Source organism: Mangifera indica, chromosome 10 (assembly GCF_011075055.1).
Source record: "Mangifera indica cultivar Alphonso chromosome 10, CATAS_Mindica_2.1, whole genome shotgun sequence".
NCBI lineage: Eukaryota > Viridiplantae > Streptophyta > Magnoliopsida > Sapindales > Anacardiaceae > Mangifera > Mangifera indica.
The window spans coordinates 8,850,511-8,856,248 of NC_058146.1; the positions used below are offsets into that span (position 1 = coordinate 8,850,511).

The 5,738-nt window shown below is 32.7% G+C and overlaps 1 pseudogene; it reads right to left on the bottom strand.

The window, feature by feature from the left end:
- Positions 1-551: 551 nt before the first annotated feature.
- Positions 552-5,355, bottom strand: LOC123226716 (annotated as a pseudogene).
- Positions 5,356-5,738: the final 383 nt, after the last annotated feature.

The window sequence follows — 5,738 nt, forward strand, 5'->3', positions numbered from 1 at the left end:
ATGAAGATACAAATGTTGACGATGTGTCTTCATCTCTGACAAAGATGATGTCTTCGTCTTTCACAAAGACATGTCTTTAGTCAACGTCAGAGACAAGCGTCAGAAACACTGCAAGAGAAATGTAAGTTTTCAAATTTTAATCTTAGGAAATATTGTTAGTTTTCTAAACCAAAGGGGGGAAATGAGAAAATTTTATTATTTTTAATATATTGCTTATTAAATAATGATAATACCTTTAAAACTTTACTGGTTCTATTAATTTTAACTACTTACGGGTGCGAGTTTGGATTTTTAATAATGAACGGATACCAATTTGAGAATGCAACAATCTTTGAGTGGGAATAAACCTTTTAGCCAAAAAAACAATTATAAATACAATACTTTTGAGCACATAGTTAATGTATAATTATATGATTGAATAATTTTGAATTAATGATAAAAAAATACTTAATCAAATAATGACACATAATTTCTTTAATAAATTAAATATGTATATATAGTATTAATCACATAAAAAGATTCCCATTAGAAGGAATATTATTTTAATTTTGTTAATTCCTATCTTTCTCTTTCTCCTTTCCCCAAAGAGTTGCATATAGACCAACAACTACCAATGTTGCTCCCAGAATTCTGAAACAATCCAAATTAAATTAATTAGTTGATTGTAAATAAAAAATGATAGACTGATAAAGAAATATAACAATCAGAATTAACAATTAACCCAAGAAACTAATGAAAAAATTAAAGCATATATATAATATAATTAAACATACCCCCCCAAGTGCAGGGCATCTCCTAAAATTAGAAGTCCCATGAAGCTGAGATTATTGTTGATAAAGGTCTAAATGCTGTCATAAAGACTGGACCTCTTCTTCTCACCACCAATGTTTGAACATAAAATGTTATTCCTATTATCATTATTCCCTGAAAAATAAAATAATAATCATAGTATTATGATATTAGGGCACATGCTAATGACAGAATCTTCTCTGGTTAATTATAGAAGAGAAAATTATTGAATTTGATATTATTTGTAATTACTATAATTTGATTATGAGGTTGAATTGATTTTCTTTTATATTAAGACCTTTAAAAACAATTGATATTGAGACTGTATATGAATAAGAAAAAACAAAGAATTCACTTCTAGTTTTTGTTTTGAAAAAAAGGAAAATATTATAAATCAAATATTAACTTTATAGGATAATTGTTCTCTCTCTCACAAACACACACATTTATATATTCTGTATGTGAGAAAATATATATTAAGTGTTTATATTAATGGAAAGATAGAATGATTGTTTCTTTCACGAACACTATTGAATAACAAGTTTTCACTTTTAAAATTAAAAAATAATAAGTTCTTACCTTTTGCAGGATTATATCAATAAATTATATTAAATATTAAGGTAAAAAAAAGAAAAGGACAAAATGCATTTATAATAATGGTAAAATACTCGAACTTATCCTTTGGTTATTTCCCAAATCACACTCTCCTCATTGATTTTAGATTATAATAACTGAAATTTGTTCTACTATTTCTTCTACAACCGTTGCCATTCAACAACCACTTGCCAGTATAGTTGACCAGACCACTAACACCTTTGCTATCATAACCACCACTACCACCCTTGTTTCCAGTGAAAATACAAATGTCATAATCAAGAAGCAAATCACCTTTTCTTTTAAACAACCATCTACCACCATCATCGACAATATTATCACCACCTCTTATCACTATTGACAACACTACTACTGTTACCTATTTCTATTGACAATACCATTGTCACAATCAACAAACAAACTACTTCACCATTCAAATAACATGCCACCATCGCCAACAACATCACCACCACTCTTTGCCACTGCTGATAATAACACTACAACCACCCCTGTTTCAATTGATAAAACCATTGCCACAATCCCCAGACAAACCGCCTCACCATTCAAACTGTCACTTGCCACCATCGTCATATAACGATACCACTACTCTCTGTCGCCATCGATGCCACCACCACCCCTGCTTCAATTGATAAAACCATTGCCACAATCCCCAGACAAACCGCCTCACCATTCAAACTGTCATTTGCCACCATCGTCATATAACGATACCACTACTCTCTGTCGCCATCGATGCCACCACCACCCCTGCTTCAATTGATAAAACCATTGCCACAATCCCCAGACAAACCGCCTCACCATTCAAACTGTCATTTGCCACCATCGTCATATAATGATACCACTACTCTCTGTTGCCATCGATGCCACCACCACCCCTGCTTCAATTGATAAAACCATTGCCACAATCCCCAGACAAACCGCCTTACCATTCAAACTGTCATTTGCCACCATTGTCATATAACGATACCACTACTCTCTGTCGCCATCGATGTCACCACCACCATCACCAACTTCCATGGATAACACCATTGCTATAATAATCCCCCCAAAAAAAAAAAAAACTACCTCTCAATTCAAACAACTATCTACACACCATCATTGATAACATCATTACCACCCGTACCATAATACCACTATCATAATCCACAAACAAATTACCTCACCATTCAATCAATCACCTCCTACCATTTTTGACAACACCCTGACACCATCAACATCACTGCCACCACCACCCCTACTTCTGTTAACAAAATACCACTATCACAATCCACAAATATACTACTTTACCATTTAAGCAACCACTTGTCTACATCATCGATAATACTGCCACTACCTTTGCTTTCATCAACAATATGACCACCATAATCCATTAAAAAAAAACCTTATTATTCAAATAACCACTACCACCACCTTTCCTTCCATTGACAACACCAACTTGCCACCATCATTGACAACACTATCAATAACCCTTGCCACCATTGTCAAAACCACCACTTCAAACTTCAATCGATAGCACAACTGCCACAGTGCATAAATAAACCACTATCACATTCAACACAATCACCTACCATCATTGTCAATAGCACAACCACAATGTTGTGCCACTGTTGAAAACAACACACTAACCTTGCTTCCATTGACGACACCACAAATGTAATCCACAACCGAACCACCATCACATTAAAAAAACCAACTACCACCATTGTTGATAACATGAGTGCCACCCTTGCCATTGTTAATAACACATCCGCCACCCCTACTTCTATTGACAACACCATGGTTGTAACCCACAAGGAAACTACCACCATATTCAAAAATTTTTTGACCTAAATAAATAATCTATTAAACAATTTAATCACATAGCAATCAAGTTATTAGAGGTGATAAACATGAAGGAGAATGAGAAAGTTCTTGAATTGGAGAAGGATATATGGTAACAGTTTCATGACTTGGGTTTCATTTGACCATCGTTTTGTGATTGAAGATAAAAGATGAAGAAGAAAAGGGGTTGGGGAGTGTTAAGAGATGTGGTGAGCTGAAAATTGAAGAAGGAGAAGAAAGAAGAGATGTGGTTAGAAACCAATGACAAAGATATATAATTCAAATTAGTTCACCGGAGAAGTGCAAGAGGCTTACATTAAAAACAGGACCAAGAAGAGTGATGTTCCAACCCAATCTCCAAGAATGAGGTTCATGAACTTGAATTGCAGCAATGATTATTGCAAATACTCCACCAGATAAGGTTATGTATAATGTAAGAGTTATTGGTGCTGGATACTTCTTTATAGTTGTAGTCTGTATATTTCCATAAACAACATCGATACTAGTCAAATATTAATTAGTATCATGGAATAAGAAGACAATTCTGTCATCAAATTATAAAATAAATTACCTGTAAGATGTAGAATGCTGCCATTGCAGAGTACGCAATTAAAAGGAAAATAGAGCCCTTAATCCAATTATCTCCATGTGAAATATGTTTTTTATTCTCAAAATGAAGGGAAATATGTTTATGAAATGAAACCACCACAATTCCCTTGTAAAGAGTTAGCATTGCCGCACCACCAAAGGCAATAAGGCTGCCCAAAACTTTTGCCTGAGTGCTAAGCCTGTAAATCTCTAGCTTCTCCATCCTGAATACATATATAACAAATTAAAAACTGCATGTACTTTTGTAACTTCAACGTTACATCTATAATAAAAATGACTCATGTAATTTATATACCTGTTTAATCATATTATTTTATACCTGCATAGAATAGCTAAGACAAAAGTGATGGATGGTAGTAAATTTGACATGGCGCCTGCCAAAGCAGGTGAAGTGTCTTCAAGTCCTAAAAAGAAGAAAGTTCTTGCAATCCCAGTTCTGTATACATGCATGCAAAAATTAAAGTTTAGATAGTTTGACTAACAAATTTAATTGACTCATTAAATAAAAGTTCATTATTAGTAAAGTCTGAAAGCTCAACCAAAGACCAAAAAAAATATCAAATGGTACGAGGTATTGAAATTTCTAATGTAAGAACATGAACTATCAAATCGAGACCTTTATTTCTAATATCTAGAAGAGTATAATTCAAAATAAAAAAAACAATAAATAGAAAAATAACCTAAACCTTAGGATAATGCTCACGAGCCAGTCCAACACAATCTGAAAAAATAATATTTAAAAATTTTGAAAAAAGAAAACTATAGAACATGACAGACCAACTCGCAAAACATGCAAGTCGGCCTACTAAAGGCCATAACAATCTACAAGCCTAGATGGCCTGTGGGCATGATGGGTCAAGCTGAATTAGGCTAGACACAACCCCCAAACATGTTTAATTATGTGTGTGTATATATATATATATATATATATATATATATATATATATATATATATATATATATATATATATATATATATCTCCCCTAACAAAATAATAATATTTGATCTAACAAATCAATTTATCAACAATAATATCGTAATTGCAAGCCATAGAGCAATCAAATGAATCCTTATATATGTTTAAAGATTACCCCAAAAGACCCAGAAAGAAGATATCTCTCAGGATTGGTAAATTGATTTTGCTCTTATTATTTCTGCAAAGCACAAATAATATATAGTTAATAAGAACAAATGAACTAAAAAGTCCACACAATAATCCAACAGATAATTATTAATATATAAAGAAGAAATCATTAAAGAAACTAGAACCTTTCAAATAGAAGGGCCAAAATGGCAAGAGTAAAAATGCCAACAATTTGTCCATAGACTGCAAGCACATATTGGCTCATTCCATAATTTAGAGATATTTTGGAGACTAAGCTGTAACCTGCCCAGCAAAAATTACAGAAAATACAATAAATATATGGCCTAAATTCGTCAACAATCATCTCTCTTTTGGTTCTAATTTCATCTTTTGAAACTTCTCTCATCACTCTCCCTTCTTCCAGCTCTGCAATTTCCATTGCAATAACTTGGTTGGTGAGCTATTGATTGTCTTCTTTTTAACCAAATCCAATGGTGACAAAATTTAATGTTCATGATTTAAGATGATGTATGTATAAAGCTTAAAACTTGTTTTCTCCAGTAGAATTTCCACTTCATGCATCCTATTCTTTTACCATTAAAAGGAAAGTGGCACCTGACTAGGCAAGTGCAAGCACCGCATGCAAATATAGTTTAAATTAATAAAAGTTCATTCCCATCATATTTTTTATTTTTAATTCAAGATATATAAAAACTTAAAATCCGAATAGAACTCACATCCAAACCATTAAATAATAGTGGTTCATATTTGAAACTGCATCACCCTATGTTCCAAGATGGATAGAACGGGTGTTCTATCATA